The sequence below is a fragment of the Mya arenaria genome, chromosome 4 (genome assembly GCF_026914265.1).
Source record: "Mya arenaria isolate MELC-2E11 chromosome 4, ASM2691426v1".
Lineage (NCBI taxonomy): Eukaryota > Metazoa > Mollusca > Bivalvia > Myida > Myidae > Mya > Mya arenaria.
In genome coordinates this window covers 37239718-37254678 of record NC_069125.1, presented here as the reverse complement: position 1 = coordinate 37254678, position 14961 = coordinate 37239718, and positions in this window count along the sequence as shown.

Genomic DNA, 14961 nt, shown 5'->3' with positions numbered 1-14961 from the left:
TAACACATGGGGGAATAATTTAAATTGGATTTATTTTTGGCCCCAGATAACATAAACATTTAAAATATTACATCAGCTTTTTAAAATATTATTACTGGCACAGTTTACCCCCATTCCCCCAATAAATACTGTAACTTATAATATTTGGTATTTGGTTTTTAATCCGAAACACCCGCTATATTAAGTAAAAATATGTATGATATGAATAGCGTTCTCGTAAAATTTGGTATCAAAATATTTTAGCAACGTTCTTCAATCGTTTTACTATGAGTTGCATTCTGGGTGTTTAGTCAGTATTTATATAAGAGCAATGCGATTGTTTACCCTCGCAATCAAAAATAAAATCCTGTCCGCGAGCACGGTTTAATCAACTTCTCCTATTCTATTTGTACCACAAATACCTAAACATCTCGGTTTTGCCGAATTACAGCGATTTGCCGCGTGCATGTATACGGAATTAAGTCGTACGCAGTAACAGCAGTAACAGCAGATGATTGCGGTGATGACTCGCACCACCGCGTTGGCTGCCGTGGAATATATCGTTGCGATATTCCGCGATGACGCATTCTCTCCCGCGGTGGCAACGCGTTTTTTGAAAGAAAAAATCCCGCTTTGTTGATAGTGTAATTATCTAAGATTCATGCTGATCAAATAAAAACTCCAGAAGACAGGGTAAGCATACGACGCAGACCCTTTAAAAAATCTATTCCCTGTACTCATTTAATAAGCGTAGTACTGGGGTTAGGAAGACCATATGTATCCTCCAAGACGGGGTCAGTGCATGGCTAAGAAATTAAGGAAATTGTGTTGTTAGTACGACAACAAGATGCCGCACCTAAATCCTTGGGACCCCTTGTTACGACCAGAAGAAGGCAATTTGACGCTCTAAGACAGGGTACTGGATATGAACTGGCACCTACAAATGACTTCCATCTTAGGGTCAGCTTGAATAAATTGACCCCAACATCTTGGGCCCTTTTGATTGAGTTAAACAAACACATTAAACTACTTTGGGTTGATGGTACGACCAAAAGGAGGCGATGTGACGCCATAAGACAGGTAACTGGCATAAAATGGACATCTGAGCTATCACCTAGCAGTAACGCATGACTTCCATCTTAGATTCAGTTTAAACACAATTAACTTAAACGTATGGGAAACTCATATTTGGTTAAAACAAGCACATTGACCTACTTTGGGTTGCTAATACGACCAGAAGGAGGCGATGTGACGCCCCAAGACCGGGTACAGACATGAAGGGGACATAGAGGGCTATCACCTAGCACCGCCCAATAACTTCAATCTTGGGGTGAGCTTGACCAAAATTGACCCCCAACGTCCACGACCCCTATTTGGGTAAAACAAGCACACTGACCTACTTTGGGTGGCTGGAACGACCAGAAGGAGGCAATGTGATGCCCCAAGACCGGGTACTGGCATGTAGGGGACATCCAGGGCTATCACCTAGCACCGCTCAATAACTTTCATCTTGGGGTGAGCTTGACCAAAATCGACCCCCGAACGTCCAGGACCCCCTATTTGGGTAAAACAAGCACACTGACCTACTTTGGGTTGCTGGAACGACCGGAAGGAGGCGATGTGACGCCCTAAGACCGGGTACTGGCATGTAGGGGACATCCAGGACTATCACCTAGCACCGCTCAATAACTTCCATCTTGGGGTGAGCTTGGCAAAAATCGACCCCAACGTCCAGGGCCCCCTATTTGGGTAAAACAAGCACACTGACCTACTTTGGGTTGCTGGAACGACCAGAAGGAGGCGATGTGACGCCCTAAGACCGGGTACTGACATAAAGGGGACATCTAGGGCTATCACCTAGCACCGCTCAATAACTTCCATCTTGGGGTGAGCTTGACCAAAATCGACCCCCAACCACCAGGACCCCCTATTTCGGTAAAACAAGCACACTGACCTACTTTGGGTTGCTGGAACGACCAGAAGGAGGCGATGTGATGCCCCAAGACCGAGTACAGACATGAAGGGGACATAGAGGGCTATCACCTAGCACCGCTCAATAACTTCCATCTTGGGGTGAGCTTGACCAAAATCGACCCCCGAACGTCCAGGACCCCCTATTTCGGTAAAACAAGCACACTGACCTACTTTGGGTTGCTGGAACGACCAGAAGGAGGCGATGTGATGCCCCAAGACCGAGTACAGACATGAAGGGGACATAGAGGGCTATCACCTAGCACCGCCCAAAAACTTCCATCTTGGGGTGAGCTTGATCAAAATCGACCCCCAACGTCCAGGACCCCCTATTTGGGTAAAACAAGCACACTGACCTACTTTGGGTGGCTGGAACGACCAGAAGGAGGCAATGTGATGCCCCAAGACCGGGTACTGGCATGTAGGGGACATCCAGGGCTATCACCTAGTACCGCTCAATAACTTTCATCTTGGGGTGAGCTTGACCAAAATCGACCCCCGAACGTCCAGGACCCCCTATTTCGGTAAAACAAGCACACTGACCTACTTTGGGTTGCTGGAACGACCAGAAGGAGGCGATGTGACGCCCTAAGACCGGGTACTGGCATGTAGGGAACATCCAGGACTATCACCTAGCACCGCTCAATAACTTCCATCTTGGGGTGAGCTTGGCAAAAATCGACCCCAACGTCCAGGGCCCCCTATTTGGGTAAAACAAGCACACTGACCTACTTTGGGTTGCTGGAACGACCAGAAGGAGGCGATGTGACGCCCCAAGACCTGGTACTGACATGAAGGGGACATCTAGGGCTATCACCTAGCACCGCTCAATAACTTCCATCTTGGGGTGAGCTTGACCAAAATCGACCCCCAACGTCCAGGACCCCCTATTTGGGTAAAACAAATACACTGACCTACTTTGGGTTGCTGGAACGACAAGAAGGAGGCGATGTGACGCCCCAAGACCGGGTACTGACATGAAGGGGACATCTAGGGCTATCACCTAGCACCGCTCAATAACTTCCATCTTGGGGTGAGCTTGACCAAAATCGACCCCCAACCACCAGGACCCCCTATTTGGGTAAAACAAGCACACTGACCTACTTTGGGTTGCTGGAACGACCAGAAGGAGGCGATGTGACGCCCTAAGACCGGGTACTGACATGAAGGGAACATCCAGGACTATGACCTTGCACCGCTCAATAACTTCCATCTTGGGGTGAGCTTGACCAAAATCGACCCCAAACGTCCAGGACCCCCTATTTGGGTAAAACAAGCACACTGACCTACTTTGGGTTGCTGGAACGACCAGAAGGAGGCGATGTGACGCCCCAAGACCGGGTACTGACATAAAGGGAACATCCAGGACTATTACCTAGCACCGCTCAATAACTTCCATCTTGGCTTGAGCTTAACCAAAATCGACCCCCAACGTCCAGGACCCCCTATTTGGGTAAAACAAGCACACTGACCTACTTTGGGTTGCTGGAACGACCAGAAGGAGGCGATGTGACGCCCTGAGACCGGGTACTGACATGCAGGGGACATCCAGGACTATCACTTAGCACCGCTCAATAACTTCCATCTTGGGGTGAGCTTGGCAAAAATCGACCCCAACGTCCAGGGCCCCCTATTTGGGTAAAACACGCACACTGACCTACTTTGGGCTGTTGGAACGACCAGAAGGAGGCGATGTGACGCCACAATACCGGGTACTGGCATGAAGTAGACATCCATGGCTATCACCTAGCACCGCTCAATAACTTACATCTTGTGGTGAGCTTGACCAAATTGACCTCAACGTCTTGGCAACCTCTATTTACGTACAAAAAGCAAATTAACTTACTTTGGTTGTATGGTACGGCAAAAAGGAGGCAATGTGATGCCCTTATACCGGGTACTGACATGGAAGGGACACCCAGGGTTTTCACCTAAAACGCATAATAACATCCATCTTCAGGTCAGCTTGACCAAAATTGACCAAAAACGGCGTTGTATCCCGTAATTGGGTAACACAAGCTCATTGGACTACTTTGGGTTAGCAGTATGACCAGAATGAGGTGATGTGACGCCTTTAGAACAGGTACTGACAGGTAGGGGACGACAGCATTTAGCGCCGCCCATTAACTTTAATCTTGGGTCAGGTTTGCAAAACTCCACCAAAAACGTCTGGGCCGATTATTTGGATAAAACATGTACATTGACATACGTTTGGCTTCTGGTACGACCAGAAGGAGGCGACATGACGCCCTTAGATCGGGTACTGGCATACAGAGGACATCTATGGCTATCGCGTACACCGCCAAATAACTTCCATCCTGGGATCAGCTTCACAAAAAATAACTCCAACGTCTTATGAACCCTTATTTGAGTAAAGCAAGCACTTCAGATTGCTGTTACGACCAGAATGACGCAGGTGACGCTCTAAGACAAGGTGCTTGAATGTAGGGGACATCCAGGATTATCACCTAGCAATGCCCAATAACTTAAATCTTGGATCAGCTTGACCACAATTGATCCAAAACGTCTGGGGCCCGTTATTTGGGTAAAACATGCATATTGACTTACTATCGGTTTCATGTACGACTAGTAGGAGGCGATGTGACGCCCTAAAACCGGGAAAAGGTTTGTAGAGGATATCCATAGCTATCACCTTACACCCAAATAACTTCCATTCTGGGGTCAGCTTGACCAAAATCGACCATAAACGTTTGGGGATCCGCTTTTTGGGTAAACAACCACATTTAACTACTTTGGGTAACTGTTACGACCAGAAGGAGGCGATGTGACCCCCTCCCCCCAAGACCGGGTATTGGCATGTAGGAGACATTCAGGGATATCACTCGGTACCGCCGAATAACTTCCAACTTATGGTCAGCTTGACCAAATTTGACCCTCAACGTCTGGGGACCCACTATTTGGGTAAAACAAGCACATTGACTTACTTTTAGTGGCTGTTACAATTAGAAGGTAGTTATGGGACGCACTAAGACTGGGAACCGGCATATATCAATATAACTTTTGGAAAGCCATTTTTTAAAGCCATTTTAATAAAGTAAAATAGATATACCTGTTTTATATTTTGATGGTATTATCCACGCATATTAACTTTGCCAATGATTGTTAATAAACATTTGTTATTTTGTTTAAATGCAGAAAAGCCTTGCATGTCAACCAAACCTCCTGACCATATTTCATCAATAGAAATAACTCGTCTGCTTCGAAATGTTCATTTAATTGGTTTGTGTAAATCATTCGCTAATGTATCAGCTTACTTGGACTCTAACAAATCTACCTTGTTATAGTCATTTTTCCGGGTGGGGGGGGGGGGGTGTTACCGTTTTGTCACAGACCTACATTATACTTTGCATTAATAACTGGTGTGACAATTAAATTATATGCAATCTTTGCTTATTTCCCTCAAAATTGGTCCACAGTACTTATTTCACGGTAAGTTTAATTTATAAGAAAGCAATGAAAAAATCGCTTTATGGATGTCTTTTCTCTACCTTTCTCATTAAAAAACGGCAACGGATTATTTTTAGAAAAGACATACTAAGGATTTAATAATTGTGTTAGCTTTTGTTTCTCTTTTATGCAATATGATGCCATTATACATTTTTTTTTATAAACGTCTTGATGTTTATCCGCCGTGATTGCCACCAACTTAAATAATTCATCAATAATTGCAATAATCACATGCAAACTATTATTTCCTGCAGCATTCAAATCTACAGTTAATTCTATAAAGTCAAATAATTCATCCCGATTATTGTACAAATTCTTTCTGCATCCACCTTCAGAATATTAGATTCAAGATTGAAGATTCAACTTATTTATTAAGTAACTTGAACACAAATGCTCCTCAATACATGATAAATATAATACATTCAATTAAACATATATACAACGATAACATGATTGGTTTGAAATCTCAGACATGAGAAAAGAACTTATAATCAATCTTTTAACATGAAACTTTAACATTAGATACTTTTACATTTCACTAACATTTCACTTACACAGTGAGGATGGCCTAACAACTAATTAGTAAATATTTATATAATAATTTTCATGATGAAAGCTAGATTTTTAAAGGTATATTATGGTATGCAAAATGCCAAAATGTAAACCTTCAATAAAGATCATGAAACAATATTTACAATGTTATGACGATGTTCAAATGCTTTAGAAATAAATTTGCACAAATTAAGCTGTTCGGAATAATTCGTACCTTGCATAAGATCAATAAATTTGATCATGCTAGGCCTAACGATATATTTTCTTCTCAAATACATTCTATATAAATTATCATATACATCACACACACAAACAAAATGAAACTCATCTTCAATGTCACCATTATTACATATGGTGCAATAACGTTCATGATGATCAATGTTATTTCCATTACGCCCAGTTTCAATACGTAGCTGGTGAGACGAGGGTCTCAGTTTAGTAAGAGGAATTCGATACTTTGAAGAAAATGTATCCAGATACAAGCGTTCGAAAGAAGTTTTAAAATGTTTGTAAGTACACAAGACTGGGCTGTTATGTATATAATTATACCAAGATTGTTTAAATTGATCAATAAGGCGTTCTTTTAAAACTAAAAAGAACCTGTTCACATCGACACAGCTAGGGTTTATCCACACATTTGAAAAACCAGTTGTGTTAAGCAACAGTTTTACATTACTAGCCCAATTAGTTTTCCCTTTCGCACAATCTGATAAAAGATTATTATACAATGTACTTACGATAATATTATCGTTATTTAGTGTTTTACACCAAAATTTTATAATTCGTGTATGTCTTGTTATATACAATGGATATCCTCCTAGTTCACCATAAATTGACACTGTCGATGTGGACTGTTTAACATGTTAATAATAACAATAATTTACAAAACTACAGATGAACCCTTTCGATTTCCTTATTTTTTTTAAATCCCCAAATTCCGCAAACGTAATTAAGAACTGATGAGACAAATGCATCAAACAGTTGACATACTGTACTTGGTTTTAAAGGCTTATTTTTAACATTTGAAAGAAGGACATTAAGAGCCTTAAAACCTTAACCAGCAAGTGTCGATTGATTCAATATAAAACTTCCAGTATAACTAAATACCGTTCCAAGATAATTTGAAATTATCAACAACTTCTAAGTTACAGCCATTGTACGTCCATTTTTCAATAATTTTAATAGGACCTCTTTCTCTAAACACAACTATTTTACTTTTATCTGGATTTACTTCTAATCCCCAACATTTAAAATATGAATTCAACAAATTTAAGCTTTTTTTTGCAAATCTTCTGGAGATTGTCCCATTATAACCATATCATCTGCAAATAACATAATATGAAAGATATTTCTTCTAAAGTAATACCTGAATCAATACTATAAAATGAATACAACTCTAGATCTTCTAAAAATAAAGAAAACAATATCGGAGACATGACTTCACCTTGCTTTAAGCCTACAGAACATTTAAAGAAATCAGAAAATGAGCTACACTTATTAACACGTGCTCTTACCTTGGAGTACATATCGCGCATAATTTTCAACGTTTTTCCACGAACACCTACATTATATAACTTAACCCAAAGACCATTTCTATAAATACTATCAAAGGCTTTCGTAAACTCTATAAATTCACAGGCTAAGCGTTTATTTTCATTCAAACATTTACTTATAGCAGCATTCAGCACAAAAATGCATCAACTGTTGGGCGACCTTTTCTAAAACCGAATTGGGCATCACTTATAATATTATTATTTTTAGCCCAATCTGTAATACGTTTATTAAGTATTCCTGATTTTTTTTAGAGAAACAACTGACAAGCGTAATACCTCTATAATTGTTAACATCAAGGGGGTCATTTTTCTTAAACAAAGGAACTATAAAACCTTCCATCCATTGGTCGGGAAAACCCCCGGTATGAAGAATACCGTTAAAAATGTCTACCAAATAAGACGATAAAACGTCAATAGTTGCAACGAAGTATTCATTAAACAATTTGTCACCGGCGAAAGCTTTATTTTTTTTTAATACTTTTGTTATATTTTCAATTTCCTGCACAGTGGTTGGAGTATCAAGCTCTTCAAAAATACAATCATTACTATCAAAATCATGATTATTACAGAACTTCTCTGCATTTTACATTTGATGCAAGTTGGCATATCATCGTTCAAAGTTGAAAAAAGTGAAGGAATTCATCAGTGCTGTAATCATTATTAGATTTCATTTTACTGAAATGCCGAAAAAATATTTTGGTTAACAGTGCCTTAGCTTTTCAATTGCTTTTATCTTATTAATTTTACAACGTCTTTTCTTCTTTTTAACAAGGCATTTATAAAGCTTTTTATTTTCACAAAATGATCGCCTATTTATTTCATTTTTACAACTATTATATTTATTCAGTGCATTGATATACAGACGTTAAGCATTAAATCATTCTTCATCAAACCAGTCAGCCTTTTTACATACGCCTTGATCAACAATAGGCTTATCGGATACAATGGCTCTGCTACAGAATTAATGACATGTGTAAATGTTTTTATACAATCATTAACTGCAATACGACTATCAAATGTAACATCATTTAAAATAGAGTTGAAAACGGGCAATTTTGCAATAATATTGCATCGAAAAGAGTCACAAAGTGCATCATTCCATCGAATACTAGATTTGACACATTCGTGAGAATTATATATTAGATCATGACCAATAGGTATGCATGCTAAAATAAATCGGGGCATGATCTGACCACTCGTTAAATACACCAATGGTAAAATTATGTGCTAAATTAAAATCATGGTCACTTAACAGTAAATAGTCGATAACACCTGTTGAACATACGTATGTGAAATCCCCATTATGAAAATCATTACTTAATCTACCATTAGCAATGCGAATTGAACATGATTTACATAAGTTTAATAATTTAATACCATGACAGTAACAAATTTGGTCTTGTGATCGGACAATACTCGTCATCATCAATACTGTGCACAAAACGATCACAATCAATGCAATCCCTTTGTCCCCGTTTTCGACCCTCGCATTCCAATCACCTATTAACATAGTTTTACCAAGCATTTGATAATAACTAATATCATTTTGAACAATATCAAATAAATCTTCATTAATAAAATTATATGCAGGGAAACTCTCGACCCAAATATACACACCGGCAAGATATAAATCAGCAAGTTTAAAATACGTCTTGTCCAATTTTAACCAAACAATGGTATCAAAATGTTTTTTGACAATATTTACACCTTTTGAAATATTATTGCGGATATAAACTACAACCCCGCCACTATGTCTCTTCGCTCGACGATTTTGAAATTTTCTAAATAAATTGAAACATTTAAAGCCACTTAATTCAAAATTAGAATTTTTATTTCCCCAAGGTTCAAAAAGAAAAATAATGTCATATTTGCAAATTAGATTAAGGTTTACTTATTTTTAGTGGTTACATTCCAAAGAGTTGTGTTTATTCTTTTAAACATATGTTAGGCTTATTTCGAATGATCATTGTTTGGAATAAATTTGTTTGTTAATAGATTCATCAAATCAGAATAAACTTTTACATTTAATACAACATTGTCGCTGTTTTAGCAATTAATTCATTATTGTTAACTTGTTTAGGAATGTAAATTGATAAACCGAGATATTGTTCACCATTTGTAGTTTTTGTGAAACCTTTGCTATTTTTTTATTTTCATGCTGTTAAAAGCTATGGTGAATATTAATCATTTCTTTTAATTATTTCATTTTTTTAAATTATCACCTACTTTTAGTGGTTTAAAATTTGCAAATGTAGTAGTTTCTGCTGCATTTGTTTCTATACCAAGCAATATCCTGAGATAAACTTTTTAAATCATTACCAACAAGTTTTTAACGTTTTGTTTTGTTTTGTTTTTCTCTCCATTTTTCTTTATCGTATTTGGACAATAGTGTAGATAAGAAGGGTAATTTATAATGTTCAATCACATCTTTTTCAATACCATCGTTGTGACCTAGTACTGCTATCAATTCTTCTTCAATATTTATTTTTCAATCAGTTTCTTCTTCTGTTACTACTCCAATTTCTTCTTCTTTTTGTCCTTCATACTCATCTGATATTTTAAGATTCTCATTTGTCTTATGTTTCTTCATTTTGTTTATTTTGGTTCATGTCAATATATTCTTTTTATTTTTTATTCTCTTTAAGCCATTTTAATATGCGATTGAATTCTTTACCATCACTGGGATAGGCAATAGGTAAACGAGAGGTTGACGATTTATTGCTTTGGGAATATCTTTTATTTGTTCACTTATTAAAATGTTTGCACTAAAACACGACTAAATGATATCAATAAGATAAACTCTGAGAAGTATTTTTCAACAAACCGAAAAAAGAAATGACATACTCTGTCCCAGTCCCACGGGTAGCGGCGAAACAAACAATCTTTTCAAAAAGGGGTTATACGAAATTAATTCAAAATACCAATAAACGCCAGAAATTAGTATAAAACATAACAAAACATTTCAACTTCATGAAGCTTCCCTCAATAAATAAAATCGGTTTGTTCCCACTTTCCAAACCGTTTCTTTTTCTCACTTTATTTTTTCAGATACTAGTATCGTGTTTCATCCTGTTTAAAAAATACTGATTGTATAATATAACTATATTTTTGTCACATGTTTTCAATGCATATCTAAACGTACAAAAGTCTAAAAACAATTATGATGAGTCCCAATTAAGTTAACATTTCCGATAATTAACAGCTGGACACCAAGAAAGGGTCACTAACTGTAAGTCATTATTACACATAGTATATAAAGATGGTCAGTCTCCTCAGCATCCGTAACCCACCTAAAATGGCAATCGCTAGTAAATATACGGTTCATAAAGAATAGCAGAAAAACTCTAGTTGTCAATGGCTACATGTACAGCCTGAAAACCAGAAAACAGGAGAGACACTACTGCAACTGTTAAAACAAAATATCCGATGCGAAAGTCAACACTAGCACGTCCAATGGTTTACCGAGAGTAAAGGCTCATTAATAGCTGCAAACTGGCGAAATAGACAGAATGCCATAATGTTGATGTTGCTTCCCATTCAGTAAAACTAAAGATAATATAAATGAATGGGTTACAATAAAGTGTACGTTGTGTTATGAGTTAATATATGTTTTATTTTTATATCAGTAAATACATTTATTGTAAATATTATGCGCTATTCATTTATACCTTTAAAAGAAGTCATTAAAAAGTAATTAGATTTATTATGGCCAAAATGTTTATATACATTGTGCTATGTATTTATGTATTCATAATTTAGTATCATTTTTTCGTATTTTGTGTTCTTATTTAAAATTCAACCCATTTATGTATTTTTTTTTTGTTATTCTTAAGTTTCCGTCATAGTTAAGTACATTCTTGTATTTTTAATTGTATGCACTATTGTGAAATACAAATACCAATCACCCCTATAGTTGTGTTATTTTATGATATTTGAGAACCACTTTCTTAAAATTGGAGAGGCAGTCAGACAGAGTTTGTTTATTGTTGTTAACATAACAGTCTCTTGACAAAACATGACATACCAAATACTAAATATGGCAACAGTGAAACATGGCAAATAACTATAAGGACAAATCAATTATATTACGGCTATATCGGCCTATTTCAATATGTAGTATATTTGACGACAATCTTAGCTTAGACAAAGCCATTCTTATTTTTGTGTGTAAAACATCTAGATATAATTCGATTCCAAATCCCTTAAGGTATTTATAGATATAAATATACATAGGGTATTACTGTTGTGAACATTTTCAGACCATAACTGTTTAAATTCATCGAGCACTCTATTCTTAAACACAATATGAAACTTGTCAAATTAACATAGTTTTGGTTTATCCACACAACATTTGACAAAGTCTTTACATCATTAAACCAATTATTTCGATTAGCAAGACTGCCTAACATATCATTGTATAGCTTATTTATAATAATGCTATCTGAAATAGTCTTCCACCAAAAGTTTATTATTCTAGCATATCTATGTACATATAAAAGATATCTACCTAATTCACCAGAAACGGCCATATTGCATGAGCTCGTTTTAACCCCTTGTATATTTTTGCCAAATATTAAGTGAATACGCTTCTTTTGATATGGAAAACCCCACACTGCACATCCATAATTCAATGTGATACTTACAGAGCGTCAAACAATTTGACCAAGGTAATAAAAAATATCAACCGTTTAAAGGTATTTATTGTCGTATAACCATTTTTTATTGTTACGTAGTTTCCTTAATAGGAAAAGCCAAGACCTTTGTTTTATCGTAAATAACTTCTAGGCCCCATTTAACACAATATTCATGTAACGTAAGGTTATCAATGAAAAGGGCCAAAAGTATTTGGGACATTACCTCCCATTGCTTAAGGCCGACGGCACAATCAAAATATTCGGACAGCTTCATTTTTTACACATGAATTGACAATTGCATACATATTCTTATCAATTCCGAGCATTTTTCCATCAACTCCTGATCTACATGTATATAACTTTAACCAGAAGCTATTAAAGCTAGCACTATCAATGCGCGTTTCATATCAATGAAGGAAAAATCCAATCTTTGTTTATCATTTAACATATTTTGCACAATTGCATTGAAAACAAAAACTGCATCTGATGTAGACCGACCCTTGCGAAATCCAAATTGAGAATCGCTCAGTACGTCATAATTTTCTGCCCAAAATTATCCAGTTCCTCAAACCTGCGATTTAAGTTTTCAAAATCATGATTGTAAAATCGCCTGCCTCATAGTTTTCAGCAGAAGTTTTATCATTTTGCAATGATGAAAAATAATTGTCAAAATCTCCCATACAAACATTTGTTATTTATATCCAAGCACGAGGCTTAGAATATCTTAGCCTTTTTATTTCTTAATTTTTATTTTCATATTGTCTACGTTTTCGCTTAACCAAACGCTAGTAGGATAGTTTGTAGTCTAACATAAAAAGCCTGTTATCATCATTTTTTTGTTACAGTTTAGTACATACAAAACATTTTTATACAAGGATTTTGCCTCACTGCACTTTAAGTAAAACCAATCAGACTTTTTTAAATGACTATTTTGTGGGCGGGTTATCTTAGGTCTGGTTGTGTCTTGTAATATGACTGGGAAAGATGAACAGACACAGTTATGTTGATGCATGTCCCGAATAACATAATAAATTATGTCGTTTATATTTGTTTTCTGAAACATAATCGACTAATAGTATTTCCTTATGTTGATTACAATCCCTTTCTGTAACAGGTATTACTTGTGGTTATTCAATACAATTGCATTGAAATTAATTATTTTATTATAATAAATTAATGGCTTAAGTAACATGTGAATGGGCTTGTTTGTTTTACCAGAACCACTATTTCTAGATGTATTGTTCTGAAAGAAATTTGCAAGTTTATTAAAAATCACTAATATCAGAAATGCAGGACAAAATGCGCATGAATAAAAGATAGAATACAACAAAATGAGGCATTACAAACATATTGGATATACTAGTATATATATTTTTTCAGAGTTTCTAATACTTACTACATTTTTGAAACTTATTATTTCTGTTCAAACAATATTTACTTATGGAGGAGGACATAGTGTTACATTCTTAATGAATTTACATATTTATATGATTTTGTATTATCTTTTTCAATGTTTTTCATAATTTCTTTAAATTTCGAACCATTAGGATATTTCTATAATTTTCTCTCGATAAATCTTATTCTGTATTCTGTAAAAAGCTACATTCTAGTACATTATAAAATTCTTCACCAATACTGTTTTTATCACAATGTCCACATTTCCTTTCATTTAGTTGTATATTATTCCAGCTTCCTACTTCAGATGGTAGTCGAATATTTTTTGTTTTAAACTTTACTAAATATTTCCAAAAAATGCAGTTTTTTTACTAAATATTCTTCCAATTGGAAGCTTTTTTATACAGTCTATAGCTACTTTCTTGATGTATTTAAAGTAGAATACCAATCATTTATTTATAAATCATATAGTTTCATTTGACCGGACCTTTGAATATGTATGTGAAAAATTACAGAAACAACTTCAGTAGCCAAAATATTAATCATAAACCTCGTTTATTGGCGTAATGTGCTTGAGAATTTATGATTATCCCAAATATTAATCATACAACAGTTTACAGATATATTTTATATGTGTTTTATCCATTGTTTTTTTCTATCATCATGCATATACATGTATCTACTAAGCATACCAAAATATATCAATACTGGGAGTTGAGTATGGGTAATGTGGGACTATTAGCTTTGACCTATAACTGATCGTTTGTGTATCAATTTCCATTTGCAATCGCTTTACACTGGTATCGCAATAAACCATACACTTTAGTATACTGCTTAACATATTCAATACATGCTTAAAAAAATAACAGTACTTTTTCTAATATATGATTATTTCCGTAGCTACGCACTTCACATACATATACTATAATCGTTTGTTCATTTTTCTTTAAAACATCATTTTGTAAGGCAATAGATAGACATTTGTGAACAAACTTAACGTGGCTTTTGTAGCTTGGTTTGCACTATATTCTTAAGCTTTACAAAAAGAGCCAATTCTAGCAAATAACACTTCTAGGTACTTTTATTCAGACTCTATCAACGTTAAAAATAGCATTACAAGAGTGAATTCGTGTCGATAAAATATACCTCTAAACTCAAAAGTCTTGGTTTTAGAGGTAATAACTGTGAGTCTATTTTTCGTCTGTATCGTTGCGGGGGGCCTTTCACTTAAGTCTCTTCATTGGCGTGAAAATACCTGAAAAGGGGTTTGTTTCTCACTGGGACATCACTTATATTGGCAGAAAGTGTTGCATATCTGTTCGGCGTCGTGAATTCAAGGTCCTCCCGTGTGTTATATGTTCTTTTAGGCAACACGAGCGAACTATTTTGCATTTTTCTCTGCAATTTGG